Source organism: Parasteatoda tepidariorum, chromosome 11, assembly GCF_982258835.1.
Source record: "Parasteatoda tepidariorum strain Cologne lab strain chromosome 11, Ptep-v5.0, whole genome shotgun sequence".
Lineage (NCBI taxonomy): Eukaryota > Metazoa > Arthropoda > Arachnida > Araneae > Theridiidae > Parasteatoda > Parasteatoda tepidariorum.
This window is the reverse complement of record NC_141765.1, coordinates 95,750,557-95,772,252: the sequence shown is the minus strand read 5'-3', so window position 1 is coordinate 95,772,252 and position 21,696 is coordinate 95,750,557. Positions and strand designations below refer to the sequence as shown.

Sequence of the window (21,696 nt, the reverse complement as noted above, 5' to 3'; positions counted from 1 at the left end):
ACCGGGTTCAAATCCCAGTCGATACGAATTCCGCATCCGGCTTGCACTGACCACAGTGCTGACGTGAAATATCCTCAATGGTAGACTGATCATGGGTTAGAGTCCTTTTGCGTCATGCTAACCGTGGGAGGTTTTCGTGGTTTCTCTCTCCATGTAATGCAAATGCGAGATAGTTCCACCAAAACGTCCTCCACGAAGGCAAATTTCCTCCAGTACTTGATCCAGCAGTTCCCTTGTCTTCTGGATTGGATTCAAGATTACAAGACTACAGAGTTGAACATTAATAGTCGTAAACCCATAGAATTGGGTCGGCTGTTCAAAGGCGATTATAAAATTAAATAGCAACCTTGTTCAGGATTGCTCATAAACTTTTCTCAAAAATAGCAAAAAAGTACCATTGCATACCACGTGATGAAGGTGGAGACAAGTGCCAACTCTCGGTGAATGAGCTATAGTGAAGCATTGTGGAACAGAAGTTTTTTTTTAAATTTTTTTTTATCGTTGGTTTGTTCTGTATTTTTACACAATTAATAAGCAGTACTCTACTGTTAATATTTTTCGTTGAAAATACAGTTATATCTCCCATGTTAGTTAAATCTGCTAACACATTTTAACATTGAAATTTTAACATGGTAGTTCAAAAGAAAGAAAGAATAAAATAGCGGTTGGAAATAAGCAGCGTACCCAACTATGTATGTTTACAACCTGAATTGCGAATCCATTCATTTGATCACCGTTGCATCAATCAGCAGTTTTTCTTTTCCTTTGAAAATTCATCAAAGAGGTAAGAAAATCAAAATAATGCACCCTCGGTGGTCGGAAAAAGTGAGCTACAAGTAGCGAAACTACTGTAGTCGATACTTTATTTTCGTAGTTTGTAGTGTAGTGCACTACTTCTTAAATACGGAAGTTGTAGCGTGAAGTGCGATAGAGAAAAAAAGAAGAGGAAAAAAACAGTTTGTAGCGATTTCTGGCAAAAGTATTTTTAAGTTTATTTTACATTCGTCGTTGAACAGCCAAATCAATTTTTTTTGGGTTTACTAATGCTCAATACCGTAGCTTTTCTAATTTTGAACCCGATCCAAAAGGCAAGGGAACTCTTGTAGGGTGGAAATTTTCATCATGGGGGACTTTTTGGTGGAACTGACCCGCATTTGCGTTACATAAAGCAGAAAAACCACGAAAATCTCCCACGGTTAGCCTGACGGCAAGGGGACTCTAACCCATGATCCGTCTACCATTGCTGATATTTTACATCAGCCTTGTGGTCAGTGCAAGCCGGATACAGTATTCGCATCAACCAGCCATCGCTGGGATTCCAACCCTGTTCATCTCATTGAAAGGGTGAACGCTCTATCCCCTGAAAATTGCTTCGTTTGATGTTCCAAAGCAAGTTTCTTTTTCTATTTTTGTGGGCAGAAGTTATTTTTTCATGTTCTTAAATTATTTCGTTCATTATCATTGTAAATCTTGTAAGCAAAGGAATAATTGGAAATCGAATTATTAAGATTGAGTCCTAGAACGTGAAGATCCGATCATTAGATATAAAGTTATTCAGGGTGTTCCATTTCACGATATTTCACGATTTCTTTTCATTTCCTTAATTAAATATTCACTGTCAAGAAGAACTTAGAGTTCAAAGGCTAAAAAAAATAAATTCGTCAAAAGTACTTTAGAATAAAAAATTATCTCATGTAATAGATGAATCACCATTTCATAATAACTTCTCATGCAGGCCAATTTTTTATTCCAAAACATTTTAAACATTTATGGGAATTATGCTAATCAGTAACGTACGTATGTCTGCGAAAAGTATTGAAGTAGTAACTATATTTTTAAGAAAAGTAGTTAGAGTTAACTACAATTGTAATTAAGTAGTTGTAATTAACTACAAAGAAAATGTAATTTTATCGACCACCCTTTTATTCAGAAGCCGGCCCATATTACATTATATCTTGTTTACTTCGATAAATTGTCACAGTTATTGTCAATATGGCTTTGGATTAGTTTTTTTTTACTGCCATCTATGGCCTTTCAAAATTTAGGAGGAATTAATTCTTTGCTCGATTTACGCTAATAATTTGATCTCATTGATAGTCATCTAGAATTTCTAGAACTACAGATCTATTAACTTTTTAAAAACATAAAACTATTCTGTCCGTATTTTTTTCTGTCATTGAAAAGAGATAATTTTTTTTTACCTTTTCAATGTAAACTTTAACATTTCCAATTCAAATCTTTAGTTTGAAATCTTTTTCTTATGGGAGTTTCCATCATTTGATTTTTTTATTAAATATTTCAACTGAAACTGTTTTTTTCATTATGCGTTTTAATATTTACCTGTAATAGTTATTATTCACATTATATATTTTGATTAATTTATCTTTTTCTTTAATAAATGTGACATCTCATCAGATACTAAACATTTAAAACGAATTGATTCATTTGGAGGTAAAAAATATATTTTATTAATTCAATATTTGTATTTATACTTTGCATGTAATATTTGCATTGGGAAGCAAATTGATTTATCAAATAAAATATAATTGAATATACATGCATGATTTCATTTCTAATCCCAAAATTTACTTATTTTCGATTTTAAAAATTAAACGTAAATTTTTATCATTGTCTATCAAAAAATTAAACATTTTTTATTACATTAAATAAATAATCTCAAGAAACTAAAGCATTAACCTATTATCCGATTGAAAACTTTGTTCGCTTCAAAAAATACTCAAACAAGAAAAAACAGTATACAGGTTTCAAGCGCTCATAAACAGGCGCCCATTTGCAAGACGTGAATCAGAAGAAACAAATATGGTTTGAAATATAAAACTAAGAGCTCCTATTTAAAAATGAAATAAATAAAGGGAAGATACAAAACTAGAAAAAAAACCACAGTAGCCAAAAGAGAACAAAAAAGATAGCATGATCATTTTTCCACCTCTGCTTATCATAAGCGTTTTAGCATCTCATATTAATTCTAATCACCCTAATTGTCAGAATATTTCTGCGTTTCATACTTCCGATTTGCACACACTTAACTTTTACAATCTTCTAACTTTACTTAACCTAAGAAATTAACATCTAACTAAGTAACATAACAACTAAGATTTTAAAGTCCTTTTTAGGTAACAAATACCAAATTTAGGTCTCTTAAAGATCCTATTAGCTTTAATGATCACTGGGGGCATAGACTACATTCATTGTCAGCGTGACACTGGCTACATCGGAACCAGACGCCCTTTAAAATTTAGACTTAAGGAATACGATAGTCCGTTATCAAAAAATCACCGATTGCTGCAAAGTGTGGAAATTATGGGTATAAATTAAATTTCGATGTCAAAATTATTTCCACTGTCACATCAGCAGCTCATTTTGATGCCCTGAAATCTTGTTTAATTCAAATGAATGCTTGAGCTGCGATCGCTTAACACCTTCCAATGGACGTGAGCAGGGTTCGAATTCCAGCTATGACTTGTCGATACGAATTAATCATCTGGCTTCCACCGACCACAGCGCTGATGTGAAATATCTTCAGTGGTAGACGGATCATGAGTCAGGCTAACAGTGGGAGGTTCTCGGTGGTCTTCCTCTCCATGTAACGCAAACGAGGGTTAGTAGCCTCACAAAGTTTCTCCGAATATTTTATCCAGGAGTTCTCGTTTTCTGGATTGGGTTTAAGATACCAAGGCTACGTAGTTGAACATTAGTAGTCGTAAACCCAAAAATTGGGTCCGCTGTTCAACGATGGTTATAAAATAAAATAAAAATTAATGCTTATTCCCCTGTTAAAGATATCAGATCCTCACCACCTCTCCATAACGAGTGGAAATGCATTTTACCTTGATTTGCTCTTCTCGGCCACTACGGTTTTTCTTGTTCTGTGGATTTTTTTTTATCTCTTTCGGCTAGAGTGATTTTTTTTTCTTGTTTTATTTCTCATCTTTATTTTTTCCATTTCTCGTTGGCAACTTTTCGTTTCATATTTCAAATCACTTTTGTTTCTTTTCATACACGTTTGGCATGTCTAGAAAATGGCTCCTGTTTTGAGCGCTTGAAACATTTTCCTATTAATATGGTTTTCGAAGCGAATGAAACTTTTAATCTTGTAAAATCTTTGTTGCAATTCAAAAATGGAGCGTTTACGTTACTTTCAACTAAATAATGCTTAATAATGTTTGTTAAATAATTAGCCGAAAATAGGTCCTCACTCAATATATTTTATAACAAACGAGCATCTTTAAATTATATTTAGTAGGGGTACACAACCTTTTTGAGTGAAGGGCCCCATAGACAGCAGATTAACCAACGAAGGGTCGCAAGCCGAAGTACTTAGACAAACTTGTTTATTAATTGTAAGTAGTGTTTTCTATATAATCATTGTTCAAGGCACTAAATTCTCATCAGATAACCTTGTAATATGTTGGCATAAAAACAAATATTTTTGAACGTTTAAAATAAAAAACTTCAAAACTGATTACTTTGAAAATATAAGACAATCAGAATCAATTTTTCAGGAAAAAAATTAAACAAATTAAAATAATTAAAAACAATGTGAAAATTCATGTTTTTTATATCACATTACATAATACAAAAGTGCATTTGTTCATAAAATTAAATTCAAGAAAATAAATATTCTAGTTATTAAAATAAATGCAAGTTAAATACTTTAATTTAAAGAAAGTTCATAAGGTTAAAAATGATTAAAATTAAAGTAAAAACCCCTTTTAGCTCAAAATAAGATTCAACGTTTATTAAGGAATATATTTAAATTTTAAAATATTTATTTTAACTAAATTATTAGAGGCGAGGGTTGAGAAAGGAAAAAAAAAAGAAAGAAAACATTAATTTTGAAGGAACTATTTTCCTTAATAGTAAAAAACTAACGAGATACTTGTTTACAACTTTTTGGGACCAATGCTTTTACATAACACTATTTAGAATTAATACTCATGTTTTTGATTGTTGATGAAGCCCATCATTTGGTGTTTTCACCACTGTTTTAAAGCAGGACAACTATAAGTTTTTTATTTTATCACAAAAATATAAAATGTATAAAAAACAAAGAAAAGAGTAAGTAAATGAGTATAGTCATAGAAAAAGTTAAAATTATAATATAGTATTTGTCAGTTAAAATAACACTTTTTGTTTAAGTCATTTCTAACAATTCAAATTTTTCTGAGGCAACTCTTTACCTCTAAATATTACTTTTTTATGTACACATTTCTAAATGTCAGTATTCAACCACAAAACAACTTAAAGTCCTCAAATTTAGCATGAAGTTATAAAATGTAATGAAAGAGGGTCATAGCAATAATGAAAGTAGAAGTAAAGTTAGTACTGTAAAATTAAAACAATATTTTTAATCAATGAGCCAAGTTCTTCAAGAAGCAGTTGTAGAAGTAGGTTGTTTATTTAAAACTTTTTATAGAATTTCTTTAAAAATACAATTGTTAATTTGGGCATTTGGCGATACAACACTTATAGAATTGAAGGATTTGTTACGTCAAGCGCTCAGGTATCATAATTTTGATCTAGTTGCGCTTCTATGTCATTTTGATTTATGTTGCTAAGTTAACTTTCAAAAAATTCTATGGCTGGCAACAGCATTTTTATTTTTTAAGTTGTTTATTTTTATTTCTTTTAGAATTCGTTATTTTTTAGCGAAATATTTTTTAACCTAACAGAATTCTTTGCTGACTGATATATGAGGAAAATAAAGTAAATATTTAAGTGTTGTGAAAAGAATCTTATTTAGTTGTGCAAAGTACTTCAGCCAAAATTTGGGAGCCACGTAAAAGAATTATATATATTAGATCAGAAACACATCATTAAAAGGCAGAATGCTTTGGTGTTTTCAAAACGTAAACAAAACAAAGCAAACGTTGCCACCGGCGGAAAAGAAATACAGCTAAAATTTGGGAGCCACGTAAGAGAATTATATATAATAGAATTTACATTACTTCATGTTACTTATCTTGATTACATTTTTTTACAGTTAAAATTTAATGATATACAAATCAGCACATCATCATAATTGGCATAAAATGGCCGACGTAGGTAAAAAAATGGTTTAAAAATATTCTTAATGCTTATCCTGCAAATTGCAAAATTTTAAAACTGTGTGATGGTTTTATCTACTTGATCATGTGATAGCTTTTTCGGACCATTAAGTGAAAATTTAATGATTTTGTTAAAAGACTTTTCCTTAATTTTGAACAAGCCAAATTCATTTTGGAAAACAGTCTTTCGACAGAAGCTATTATTATGAGCAGTATTAAACTTAAGGCAAATAACTTAACGAGTTTGGGAATCGATAACAGCGTATGATTTTGTATACGCCAAAATATGAATCGCGATTTGTGATTTTAAATCTCGTGAATACAAATCGCAAGGGATAATTTTTAGATCTCGTTAATGTGAATACGAAATACGATTTTTAGATCGTGTGAATACGAATTGCGATGTGTGACTTTTATATTAGTTCCGATTCATGTGGCTTTTAGAATTAACGGCCAAAAAAATAAAATAAAATAAAAGTTCGAAAAAGTTCTTATTTTTGTGTTGAAATCAACACAGAGCAGTTAAGTTATTATTTTAATGAACGATTCAAAACTCGCGCGCCTTGAAACAATAGTAATAAAAATATCAGGATTTTTTTAAACCGTGGGGAGAATCGTAGAAAGAACTTCCCTAAAAACTATAAAAATCCCTTTATATTTACAATGAAATCGGCATAAATATAGCGAGTCAAAAAGAGATGTATTTAAATGCTTGATTCGAAAATTAAAGTGTCGCAATAGCGTATAAAAATATTGGGACTTTCTGAACCTTGAAGAAATGTGTAGCAATAATTGCCAAAGTAACGATTCGTTAATAATTTGATTCGCGATAAAATCGTCATAAATAAACCATGTTAAAAATGATTATCTAAAAGAGCGATTCGTTATTCGCTGTTCATAATAATATATCGTGCTAAAAATATCCAAAGTTTAAAAACCATACGAAATGTGTCGCGATAATTTCAGAAAAAAGGATTAAAAATCATTCAGATTTGAGATGAAGTTTGCGCAAATAAAGCATTTCATTATAAAGCATTTAATAATAAAGAATAATCGATAATAAAGCATATTTAGCTTTAATAAAGCATTTTCATTACTTTCAAGACGTTAGTAGGGGAGAGTGGGGTCAATTGTAACAGGGTACGATTGTAACAGAGCAAAAATTTCGAGTGTCGGGTTCTAGATTTGGTTCCTAGGTGGCGCACAAGGTGTATTTAATAAATCTACATGTACACTAGGGCGTATCGAAAAAATCGAAATTTCTTAGATCTTTTTGCGGTAGTGCGGAAAAGATGTGAACACCCATCATTAAAAATTGTGCGGAATATCAAAACTCTGGGTCAATATCTTCTGTCGCCTCAGTGGGCCGAAAGTTCCGAAAATTGGACTAAAAATCATTAAAATAAAAAAAATAATAAACAAACCCATATTTCGTTTATCGGTTTGGGGTAGTGTTTACTAGTTGCTATTCTGTAACAAATACAATCATAAAAAATTTTAGAATTTTATTTTTATATCTTCTGCCGCCTCATCGCCACAAAATTTTGGAAAATGAAGGCAAAAAATTTCAGTTAATAAACTTCACACTTACCTCATTTTAATGGGAAGAGAGACTTTATTTTACCTCTTAAACATACAAATGACAAAAGCATTACTGTTTGTAATCATTTTTTGTCTCAAATTTTGACATAAGTTTTCTGGATTCTAGTGTCGCTCTAATAAATCTATCCATGCTCAGCGGCCCAACTGTTTTTCCCGAAACTGCAATAACTAGTTTCACAATCCGCTTCACTACTTATGTGTGTGAAGGAACTTTAATAAAGTTCCATCAGTCCATTGTCATACCGTCCCTTATCATCTTCAGAAGTTCTTGAGAACTGATCTCTTTGAGAACGGGTGAACACATAACGTTAAGAGCAGGAATAACGAATCTGCGAACACAATTTCCTTCTGGGCTAACTTCCCTTGCCTTACTAAACCACCGAGCTGCAAGGGTCCTAATATGGCACCCCTCATCCAGTAACATGGCCAAAAGCATGTTTTCTGGAGCTGCAAAGTAAGCGTTGCGAGAAGTAATTGGTTTGATTACGTCACGATACTTTTTCGGCAAGTAGCGAGAGGAATTGATGAAATGCCACAGGTGTCTAGTACTGTTTTGTATGGAATGATGAATTTTTATTCGGAACCATGAGGGTGCGTAGACTCTTAGAATGAATACGATTAAAGTTAGCAACACGTTTGATGGGTCTAATGTAGATATATATCAATAGATATGTAGATATACCTCATGTCATGCCTCATACCTGATGTAGATATGTAGATATACCTCAGTATTCGATTAGCAGTTGTTAGCCAGTGAACCAAATTCAATGTTTCTGGTTCCCGGTTAGCTAGATCTGAACATTAAAAGCCAAAACTAATGGCGGTGCAAATCCTTATAAGTATTTCTGATCTGAACTGAGAGTGGTGGGATCAATATCTGGCATCTCGCATTCAATGCTATTAAAAGCAACAATTGAAAGCTTTTCGCATCCTTTGAGGCTCCGTCCAATGTCTCCTGTGTAAGATGTGGGGCCAGATGACTTTCCGTCAATGGACTCAAATAGGTGTCGTAATGGCAACTCATTGAAATGAAGTAAGCAGATAATCCATTGTACTGCTCTCTGAAGTTTCAATTCAAGCCTGCGAATTACACCATTAAACACTTCTGTGTTCAATACGGTGCCGTCACACCCGAGAACGAAAAGGTTACTAAAATCATCCAATAAATCACCTGTATTCGTAAATGCTGTTAGGTATATGAGGACTAGATCCACTTACAGGCGTAACATGTCCCATGTACGTAGAATCAGGCTCCGATAGAATACAGTAATGAGCGTTTACAATTGTTCTTTGGAACTGCTTGCCCTCGTGTGTTTCTGATGTTAAAGTTTTGTCGTCTGATGTTTGTCGTCTATCAAAATAAAGGCCATATATAGTGGGCCGATTTTCATTTGATTTTGAGACAATTTCTTTGTAAATTCTCGATTTTTTCCTCCATATTTTATTTTTGTCTCTCATGAGGCTGGTATCTGATTGCGATATTAATCTTGCGATATCTATCATAACACTCCATGCTATAGCAGCCGTGGTTCTGTTGGATACACCATATCTTTGACTGACAAGAATTGTCAAAATAGGGTTCAAAATTAGGTTGTTCTATTTTTTTTTTTTGGCAGAGCGCCAAATCCAGTCTGTCTCGATTGTGCATTGTGCAAGCAGTAAACAGTTATACAGAAAAGTACCAAAATGCGTCGAAATTTCCAAAATTAGATGCCGATGAGGCGGCAGAAGATATAAATCTGTAATTCTAAAATTTTTTATAGTTGTTGTTTTTAAAATATTGTAACTTTTAAGTGCTACCTCAAACCGATCAACGAAATCTGTGGTTATGTATTAATTTTTGTATTTTAATCATTTTCAGTCGAATTTTTGGAACTTTAGGCCCATTGAGGCAACAGAAGATATCAACCCAGAGTTTTAAGATTCCGCTAATCTTTTAATAATAGGAATTCACATCTTTTCCGCACTACCACAGAAAGATCTAAGAAATTTCGATTTTTTCGATACGCCCTAATGTACACCCCTGATGGCAATCATTTTTATGTACTTTTGAAAGAGTTAGATCACAAAAGATATTTTCACGCCACGCAAGTACTTTTTTTGGCATTAGAATATTATATTGTAACAAAGTAATTTTGTTTAAGCAAATAAAAATTAGTAACCGAATATGTAAGTGGACACCTTAATTAACATTTCAATAAAAAAAAGATTAGTGTTGTTAATTAACTAGCATTGTTTTTAACAAATGAAGCTGAAATGGCGTCTTGGGGACAATTGTAACAATAAGTAAAGGGACAATTGTAACAGCTGAAAATAAATAATCTTATGTTTACAAACCATTACTTAAGTCTTTAAGAACCACCAATAGTTTCCTATATCATTTATATTATGTTGCATGTGCATTATTTTATTTGTCACCTTTCACAGCATAAATTAAAATTTTTAACCCCTTAAAGTTAAAAGCTTAACCCTTTAGGTCTCTGCTCATTATTATTTTTACTCCTAAAATATCACTACTATTTTGATCAATAAAGAAATATATCACAACTATGATAATATGTATAATTAACTATGTTTTAGTTGAATTTATGAACTGTTACAATTGACCCCGTAAGTGGGGACAGTTGTAACAAGTGCTCGACTGTCAAAAATTGTTAATAACTAATATAATAACATTTAAAATTAGGTATTTTTTTTCCTAGTAGAGGATAGTCTACTTTACTCGTCTGTCAATTAATACTAATAATATATTGGATTTCTTGTTAGTTAAAAATAGTTAAGTAAAAACTGTTACAATTGACCCTGCTCTCCCCTACTTAGTTCGATTTCATAAAAAAAATTGCGGTTTCCGTAACTGCGTGAAAATGGGTAGCAATAATTACGAAAAGTCATTGGATTTACCGCGAAATCGGCACACACGAAGGGCGTCAAAAATATTGGAATTTTTAAAACTATGCGTAAATCCGCAGCATTAACCATCGGAGAAAAAAACGATCGAAAAGGTACACTGGTTGAAATTGGGAACACCAAAAACTTTCTTGCGCAAAAAAAATACAATTTAAAAAAAAAAATCTATAAATATTTTTTTTCATTTTGCTCAGGCTGCTGCCGCGGGTCGCACATAGAGAGCATGTTGTACCCCCTGCTTCAGACAATTGAAATTAAATTTTGTTAAACGAGTGTATTATACAATTGCTCAATATATCCTTCAATGATGTTTTTTCGAAGGATGCTTAGCATACATTTGCCCGGTATTCCCTACAAAGCTCGTAAAGTAACTACATAGACCCATTTGGGCAATAATTTCAAAATTAAAAAAACGTAAATATTTATAATTTAAAAGTTTATCAAATAATATAAAATTAAGAAGAGTTTTTAAGCAGCAATAAAAAAATGCATTAACAAAAAAAAATAATTGTGAAAATTTGCCTTTGAAATAAATGGAAAAGTATGCATTAAGCGTTTACTTGTGTGATTATTTAACAAATGCAATTTTCTTGTAATTGAATGAGACATCTTTCTTATCCTACCAAACACCACATTCAATTCAATTAACCCATTTTAGGACAAGCATAGAAATTTTATAATATGTAGTATTATTTTCATTGAAATATACTTACATTGCATTCATTAAGACACAAAAAAAATGTCGTGTATAAATTTCTTATTTTATTTAAGAAATAAAATGGGGGGGGGGGTATGAGTAATATTTACCAAATCAATGAACAAACCATTTAGTTGAATGCTTGTTTTTTTATGAATTTCTTTTATTTTATTTACTGACTTGCAACTTTAATCCGTCAGTAAAACATAATGATAAATTTTAAAAGGAATAATACACATTTTCAAAAAATTTCATTCGTCAATAACAGTTTTAAGTTTTAAAATTTCTCAACAGAAAGTATTTACTCCAATTGAATTACTGTTAATTTTAGGAAGTCTTAAGAACCCTTGACAATAGCAGAAAAATGAAATTAGTGAAAAAAAATACGTCGCAATGTTAATAAAAAATATTTATTGAAATGATGCGTTTGCGCAACTTTGGCCGAAAATGGGTTGAAGTCAACTAAATCTTGAGCCCACGAAATTTAAAGCAAAATTAAAAACAAAATTAAGACGATTAAAAGTGATACAAAAATTGAAATGCGAATTAAGGCAAATGAGAAGGATTGCGCTAGACTTATGAATGAACTTGTGCTTAGGACTTAAAGCGTTTTAACCAAAAATAGGTACCTATTAAAAATATTAAATATCTACTCTAAGATATAGCGGAACAGTAAATATTTTATGATAAAAAAATACCATTGTTTTTGAATCAGTAATAATTTCATAAACTATTAAAACCAAAATATCCCGATTAGCTGTCATTTCAATCAAGGGATTCATATTAATCAAGGGATTCATTTTGATCAGATTCATATTAAACAGTGGGATTTAATATGAAACAAAACTTCTTTTTTTTATACTACACTGGCATTCATAACTCTGACTGTGTAATTAAAAAAAACATCATTATCACAGACACCTCTATACTGTAAGCAGTATAGAGGTGTGTACTGTAAGCAGTGCACACAAAAAATGAACTCCTTTAATAACTCTTGATTTAATGATCGGTTACTCGCCTTCAAAGATTCAATATTAATGGTTCGAAAGTCTACCTTTAAATAAGCTGATTATATAGAGAACCCGATATTTTAAGTTACAAAATCAGATGCGAAAAAGCACTTTCCTACCTAACGTAGTATTCTTACGTAGAGCAGAGGTATTTTTTAAGAAGAAATTTGGATTTTTGACTGCTAAAATATGTGGGTAGCCGTACTCTATTCCAGTTAATTTCGCAGGGGAACAATCAAAATTTAAGACTCATTAATGTAAATTCACTTCTTTGTATAATTCGCTAAATCTCGATAATTTTTTAAGCATAATGCACATAAATATAAAACTCATTTATCTGAAAATAATTACACGTAAAGAATAATTTTAAATACCTTTTTATTATATTATTTAACAGCAGTTTAAAAATGTTTGAATTGTAAGGAATCTGGATTTTTACATAATTTTGAAGTATTTAATTTCAAATGACAAAATGCAAAATTTAAAGGAAATCGGTTGGAAAGTTATAGAGAAATAAAGTTCAACTATACATTTTTAAATGGATTTCTCAAAAGTTTTTTCACCGATTTCATTCAAATATTTTTGCTATTTGAAATAATGCATAATTGTAAAATGATTTGCATACCGTACAACTCAAAATTATTATTTTTAAATAAATTTAAAATAAAAATAACCGATGAAATATATACGAATAGTTATTAATGCGAGAATTAAAATGAATAGTTAATAATATTATAGCGAATAGTTATTAATACGATGCATACATCAAAATTTTTAAATTTCATGTCTATCTCTATGAAAATTTTGTTTTGTGGCCTCCCCACCCCAATGAAAAATTCCTGTGCCAACCTAAGATTTAATGGATCATCTTTATTTTTTAGAATATTAAATGTGATATACTGTGGCCATTATTAGTCTTAGTGTCACTTGAAATTAAATCATAGTTGATTTGAAAGTCTCAAAAATTCATTTAAATTTGTACGGCCTTAGAAGTTTAAAACAAACTGCGAACCTATGATTAATCAGGATTAATCATGTTTTTGCTCTTAGTTAGTTCTCTTCCATTTATAGTGCAAATACATTTATTTAATTTACGTTATGAATCACATAATAAATAGAAAATAAAATGTTTTCTGACAATTATTTACCTTCTTTATTCATAATTTTATTTAAAATTAAAATTCTATCTTTAAGTCTAAAATTAAGATTCCGTAATACCTTATCAAGTTATCGATATCAATTAAGAAATGTCATGTGTTAGAATCGATTTAAGATTATTGTTCAAACAAAAAATGTGAATAGGAAATATTAGGAACGAATCCCAGCGATGGCTGGTCGATATGAATTCCGCACCCGGCTCGCGCCGACCACAGTGCTGACGTAAAATATCCTCAGCGGTAGATGGATCATGGGTTAGAATTCTCTTGCTGTCACGCTAATCGTGTGGGGTTCTCGTGGTTTTCCTTTCCATGTAACGCTAATGCGGGTTAGTTCCATTAAAATGTCCTCCACGAAGGCAAATTTCTCTCAATACTCGATTCAGGAGATCCTTGTTTACTGGATTGGGTTCAATATTACAAGGCTACGGAGTTTAATATTAGTAGTCTTAAGCTCATAATTGAGTCTTCTGTTCAAAGACAGTTATAAAATAATATAAAATATTAAAAAAAATCTTATAGAATATGTATGACAAAATTACTGTACAGAAGTTTGCTTAAGGTTTTTTTTAATAGCATTTTCTTTTATTTATGTCAAATAATTTGTTTGTATGCCTGTACTTTATTCAAGTTATTTTGCTATTAAACGAAGTCGGTAAAAATTTTTTTTTACACGAGTGTGATGTGCTAACAGCCAATTTACACTGGATTTCGTACATTGATTGGTAAATGAAGTATTTTGTATCAAATGTCAATTTTGCATTCTTAATTTTATTTTAAGCAATTGGAATTGATTTACAATAAAAGTATGGTTGAAATTCTATTTAAACAATATTAGCAACAACCATGTAAGCATTAAAAAGTAATTCAACCGGAAAAAAATCTTTCAAAAATCATGTTTCAAATTTATTTTCGTAATTTTTGAAGTTTTAAAAAACAATTTCAATTACATAATCCTTGTCAATAAACCAGCAAATTTAAAATATAAATTACAATTTTAACAATATTCAAACTTTAAAAAAGGAAAATATAACAATCATACTTTGTTTTTTTTACTACTTTAGTAGTAGTACTTCTTTTTTACGCCGCACTTTAAATAGTTTAAACTACCTATGATATAAACACACACAAAAAACTGCTATTGTGATTGTATATTTATTTTTAAAAAAAATTTTATGAATTTTATTTTACAAAATGCATTTTTGGTTGCATATTTTAGCTAATAATAGCATAAAATTTAAAAATACAACTTTCGTGTTCAGTTTATTATTCTGAAAACGTCGTTTTTTTTCAAAACAGCGTAAGTCTTATGTTTAAGAATTAATTTCTCAGTAACTATTCGAACGATATCTTTCAAATTTCGTATTTCACCATTTAAAATTGCAAATTGATGCAAAACTTGTATACGAATTCAATTTTCTTTACTACTACTAAATAAAATAATAAAAGATAAAAAGTATTTACTGAGAGTTTTATTTTGCTTGAAATTATTTCTGGATAAACGAAGCTCATGTGAAGCTTTGTGTGAAAAATTCGCTTAAAAAGTTCAAGCTATGATGAAATACGCACAAAGTAATGTTAATATTAAGGGGTCCATATTCAGGACCACTCTCCTGTTCTAACCACTAAAACCTTATTTCTCAGATTGCGGCTACCTCCTATTCGAATCCGCCAAGAAAATGATATGTTTATTCAGAGAAAGTACGCTTTTGTGTCTGATTTCGTAACTTAAAATATCGTTTGCACAAATTAATAAACACATATAACCCCTTCGAAGCATTCAGATTGAGCCCTAGAACGTGAAGATCCAATCATTAGATCAAAAATTATTTATGTTAATCCATTAATATATATATTTGTGTACTGCAAATCAAAATTCTTGTTTATACAACAGAAGTTTTCCATTTGTGTTGCATTTTTGAAAGAAAAAAAAATCCAGCAAATGAAACAGGTAGCAACAGGTATTACAAAATTTACATTTTTGGACAAAACACGTGAAGATTTCAAAATTGAAAAGACAAGAGAATTATAATGTTACCTGTATTTTGATGTACTAGCTCAATTGACATTATAACTCTTTCCTATAAGAAAAACAGTTGCTTTAGCAGAACCATAGTTCAAAAAAAAAAAAGAAAGAAAGAAAAAAACAGCAGTATAAATAGTACAATCAAAAAGGCAGGACATGTAATGACTCCTTCCAGGGTTGAGAAAAATTTAGACCAGACGTAACCCCCTACGTGTTTTTCAAATTCCGATACTTTGATTAAGACATTATATAAGATATTATAAAACACATACTCCATATTTATCAAATTACACTCTCACTGCGTAAAATTTTAATCGAAAAACCATATAGTTTTTCATTTGCTTTTATAACCCTTTTCTTGACAATTTTTTTCTTTCGGTTTTTCATACTTAAAATATCACATTTAAGTAATCGCTGTTTTTTCATTGTACCAACTTCATCGCAGAATTCATTACAATTTCAAATTTACTTTGGCAACTAATTTTTTTCAGAAATGGTTAAGTTTTAATTCAGAAATTTTGATGTGATGATGATGATGATGTGACGCTTCGAAATTGAGTGCTGACCATATTCTGACATGCTAAAAACACGAAAGGAATCTAAGAAAGAATCTTTAAAGAATATTAAAGAATCTTTTGACCATTTTCACATGGTAATAAAACTTATTACGACACTCAGGGACATACTTAAGGTCTTAAGCGACTCCGGGCGAAACGTTGAGGCATTTTATCATGGTTAATAAATATCAGATTTCGTTTAACAAGGAATAAATTAAACGTAAGAATTTTTTATTCCAATTATTTTTTTTTTACTTTTTAAAACTGTTTTCGTATTTAACGATCAAAAATCTGACAAAATGCATAAATAGTTTTTAATATTATTTAACTAAAATTCGTAACTGTAATAATAATAAAAAACGTTTATTATTTATTCTCTACAAACTAATTACTGAATAAATTAGCTTACTTAGCCAGTTATTTTTTTTTCCAAATAAAACTCAAAACATTAAACTGGATGCGTAGCCAGATTTTCCACCAAAAACCAAGCACCTTCTAAGTTCTTTTTAAGCACACAAAGAACATTTTTTATGACTTTCCAAAAAAAGAAAATCATAGTTAGGATCTGTGCAGGAATATTTTTTTCCCTATCGTTTTAAGTTCTTAATTTATAAACATAAAATTAATAAAATTCAAAAACATTTTCAAAGACTTTACATAATCATAATAAAATAACTAGTTTCCGATAAATATTGCAGAGAAAATTGTGAAAATCATGCAGTTTTTGTAATTTAGAACGACAATCGACACAGCAAAGGAAAAATAAAAAATCTTAATAAAAGATAGAAAATTAAGCACTTATCACAAATCCTGAATAAAAAAAGCACCTTTAAGGGCTTTTACAATACTCAAATCAAAAATAAGCACCTTTAAGCACTTTTTAAAAACGCTACACCCCCTGTTAAAGAATGACAAAGACAGAGAACCAACTTGTCGAATGAAAAGTTAATGAATTTAGATGAGAAAACCTTTTGAAATAGAAATTATTCTTTTAGAACACGTCTTTATTCCTTATTTACAAGCATTGATAGTCTAACTAAGCATTCCATAAATTTTATAATTAATTAATCATTTTAAATAAATGTATATAAAATGAAATGGACACAAATGAAATATATTTATTGCTAATGAAGCGGCAAATTAGTTTTCACACTGCAATGAGTGCTTTAAAATATGAAATGAATAATGAAAATTTATAATTTAAAAGTTACATTCTTATCCACTTTTAAGCTTTTAAGCAAAACAGAAAAAATTTTGTTTTTTTAATTTATTAACTTATTCCTTTGGGGTGGTCGGCACTATCTCCAGTTTAAGCCTGTAATAATGTTTATTCTTTTCTTAAAGTTACAGTCCCAGGAAAGCACTGTAGTGTTTTAATAAAAGTGCAAGACATGTCTTGCACGAGTTTATATGCAATAATTATATATTTAAATTTACATATGATGAGTTTTTATTCCGAAAATCTTTATATACACCGATTGATACACGACCGTAAACAAGTGCAAACTAGAGTGCCTTCAGTGATAGTTTGCACTTGTTTATTTGTTCACCTGTTTACTTGTTTATTTTGTTCACTGAAGGCACTCTAGTGCAAACCGGTTTCAGTCGCGTTATCGCTTGCGTCAGTTGCGGTTGTGTTTCTGTGACTTTATGTGCTGTACTTATAGGATTTACAGTTTTGTAATACGCAGTTATTTGCTTATTTTGTGCAGTGTTTATATAATAAATCGAAAAACTTCAATCACGTGTAAAGAAAAAAAAAGGCCGAGATAGCCTGTAGGTAGGGCACTGGGCCCACGTCCAAGAGTTCGTGGGTTCGATCCCGACCGGCCGAACATTCCTTGTGCTGTAAATGGCGACCGATGCACGTTAAATCTGTGGAGTCGCAAAGTCCTCCATGTTCCCATAACAAATAAATACCTCTGGGGGTTCTGATCCAGGAGTTTCCTTGTCTTCTGGATTGGGTTCAAAATGACAAGGCTACGGAGTTAAATGTTAGCAATGGTTAACCCAAAATCGGATCTGCTGTTCAACGACGGATATAAAATAAAATAAAGTCACTCGTGGAAAAAAAAGGCGATGCAAAAAAGCTAAAGTAAAGGCCCTCGTGAATGCTAAAATATTTCCAAACCTCGAAATATCTCGAAGATTGAAGGTTTCTGAAGTTAGCGAACGACGCATAGAAAAGAAAATTGAGTCAGGAGACCAATTGAGGCCGAAAAGAAAGAAAAGATGCGGCAGAATCTTATACTGCGTCGAATAATGTAGCTAAAGACTGTATACTAATATTTTGAATAAATTGTTCTGATAGAATTTAAGCTTTTATATTCTCTTCAGTGGCTCGCTTAAAGCAATCTTTTTGGGAAAATTATTCGAATTATTAGATTGTATAATACGTGGCGACGATTAAAGTTCGTTTTAATGGTCTTTCGTTTTGTTTAAATATGCAATTTGTTCCCCTTAATAACTAGGTTTTTCGTTGTTAGTATTAATTGTAATAGAAATTTATTTCTAAAATTAAAATACGTGTCAAAATTGCGTTAGCATATGAATTAGTTTAATTTGCTTAAACTTTTAATTATTTTAAGTTGAACATGACAAACGAAATTGTGCAGAATCTTTCTGAATCTCTATTTGCATGTATACTTTTAAAACTACCACTAACATGGAAGAATAATATCAAACTTTGGTTTGTTAAGGAATTTTGATTTATCAGGAATTACTAACGACTAAACGAAATATAGCAATATTATAGCAGCTATAGACACAGACTTAAACGGCAGTTTCAGATATTTTGTTTCATCTTCCAGCTGCTAACAAATATAATACTCTTATAGGAAGTCTTATTGCGGAATTTATAGACTCTGAAAATAAACAAATTCTCAAACTTCTTTCTGCATTATAATTATCGGACGAAAAACCGTCACAAATGCAAACGCTGAATGGTACGGTGCGAAAAAAAAACGGATCATCCTGAATAATATTTGATGTAAAAATCGATTTTCACGATTGTGATTTGTAATTGCGACAATATCTTTCTCGTGTTGTTGCTACCCAGTCTCGATCACACGCAACGTGACGCTGCACACACTGATAAAAGCAACCGAGGAGTGATCAAACACACTACCATGATATTAAAACATCTCTCATAAGCAGCGCTCAAAAAAAGCGCTCCCGGCCTCTCATAAAAACAGCAATGAATCATATAGCGATATCTATTGATAGAATTCTATCCAAAATGACATTCTGGTGTAAGAGTAATGAAGCACTACGATTATTCAATACCAATTTACTAGTATATAACACCGTTCATCAACCTTCTTCGGTCCGGTTTAAGTTTGACAATTTTACCAGGGCCCACTAAAGGAGGGAGTAGCTACAGTTCGTTCACCAGGAACTGGCACTTGGCTCCACCGATTCTGACGAAGAGTTTATTCCGGCGCAGGCATAAGAGGAGAAAAGTCTCCGCGCTTGGAATTGAGACAACCCTTAATGCATGCCAAACGTAAAGGGTGAATTCTTTTTCAGTCACTTACTTCGCTTCATCATCTATAATTCTACCTTTCGTTACTCTAATGAAATATATTACAGCAAAATGTCTCAAAAAGGACAAACTATAGACTTAAAAGAGAAAAATATCATGAAATTTATGAAATATTTAATGTTAATAAAATGCACGTAAAGATTGCTAAATAAATATTTTTGTCATCCGATTGCCAACTAGCAAGCTTGGTCAGGATTGTTCATTTCCTTTTCCCAAAGATAGAGAAATAGTATCGTCGGATACCACGTGATGAAGGCGGAAACAACTGCCAACTCCTGGTGAATGATCTATTATCCGGATATAATATCTAATATCTAATTAGAATATCTAATAAGTTTTAGTTCATAAAACAGTTAGCTCCTAGCATTACAATCTTATGAAACTTTCTTTTTCCTCTCGAAAAGATAAATTATAAAAACACAATTGTTTCATAATCAGCATTCATATAAAATAAATGAAACAGTCTTGCTCTAGCGCCTTCTTAAAAGATTGTAAAAATTTCCATTATTCGGAATTATTTTGCGTAAGCAAAGTAGTTCTATCAATTATAATATATTAATAATAAGAATATTTAATACATAATATAATACATTTTTTTAATCATGCGTTTTAATATTTACTTGCAATAGTTTTTATTCGCATTTTGCATTGATTAATTAATCTTTTTTAAAAATAAGTTGCGACATTTTGTTCGATACTAAACATTTAAAATGAATTGATTCATTTGGTGGTAAGCAAATATTTGCATCAATTCAATATTTGTATTTATACTTTGCATGTAATCTTCGCATTGGGCAACAAATTGATTTATTTAATAAATTAGAGTTAAATTATGCACGCATGGTTTTATTTTTAGTCCCAGAATTTTGTACTTATTTTTCATTTTAAAAATTAAACGTAAATTTCTATCATTGCATATTGAAAATTTAAACAATTTTGTTACATTAAATAAATAATCTCAGGAAACTAAAGCGGCAAAATATTACTCGATTAAAAACTTTGTTCGCTTCGAAAAATATTCAAACAAGAAATAACAGTATACATGTTTCAAACACTCAAAAACAGGCGCCCATTTTCAAAACTTGCCAGATGTGAATCGGAAGAAACAAAAGGGATTTGAATTATAAAACGAAGAGCTGCTTATGAAAAATGGAATGAATAGCAGGAAGATACAAAAGTTAAAAAAAACCACAGAAGCCAAAAGAAAAAGAAAGAAATAAAAAAAGATACCCTGACCATTTTTCCACCACTGTTTCTCATAAGCGTATAGCCGTGTTTTTGCCACCTCATATTAATTTTATTCACCATAATTGTCATAACATTTCTGCATTCCATATTTCCGTTTTGCACACATTTAACATTTACAACCTTCTAACTTTACTTAACTTACCATCTTCCGCTCGTTTGATGTTGACAGTGGATTTAATCGCTTCTATAGTGGGTTCATCTTGGCTAAACTAACTAGACTCAAACTTCTTCAAATCCTTACAGAGATCTTTCTTTAAGAACTTAACAGTTTTTTCCCCGTTCGTTATAAAATTAGGCCTTTTAACAAAAACCAAATTTAGATCTCTTACAGATTCTATTAGCTTTAATGATCACTGTGGTATTTACTACATTCATTGTCAGTGAGAGATTGGCTATATCGGATAAACTAGACGCGCTTTAAAATTTAGACTTAAAGAAACATAATTGCCTGCTATCAAAACATCATCCATTGCAGCAAACTGTTGGAATTATGGGCATAAATTCAATTTCGACGATGTCGAAATTATTTCCATCACTGCCACATAAGCTCATCTTGGAATCTTATTCTATTCAAATAAATGCTTATTCCCCTCTCAACGATATCAGATCCTCACCACTTCTCCATAACGAGTGGAAATGCATTTTACCTTGATTTGTCTCTCACGGTCACTGTGGTTTCTCTTGTTCTGTGGATCTTTTATCTCTCTCGAGTACTGTGGTTTTTTTCTAGCTGTTTCTCACTTTTATTTTTTCCATTTTTCGTGGACAACTTTTTGTTTTATTTTAAACTTACGTTTCTTATCATTCACGTTCGGCTTGTCTTGAAAACGGGCGCCTGCTTTGAGCGCTTGAAACATGCCGACTGTTATTTCCCATTAAT

At 31.0% G+C, this 21,696-nt stretch overlaps 1 long non-coding RNA gene across 1 annotated transcript in view; it reads right to left on the bottom strand.

The window, feature by feature from the left end:
- The window catches only part of LOC147801928 (uncharacterized), a 107,935-nt gene that overhangs the window by 31,379 nt on the left and 54,860 nt on the right, over positions 1-21,696 (bottom strand). Inside the window, exon 6 of the long non-coding RNA XR_015430296.1 lies at positions 15,480-15,522. This is a non-coding gene — a long non-coding RNA (uncharacterized LOC147801928). The remainder of the gene's footprint in view (positions 1-15,479; positions 15,523-21,696) is intronic.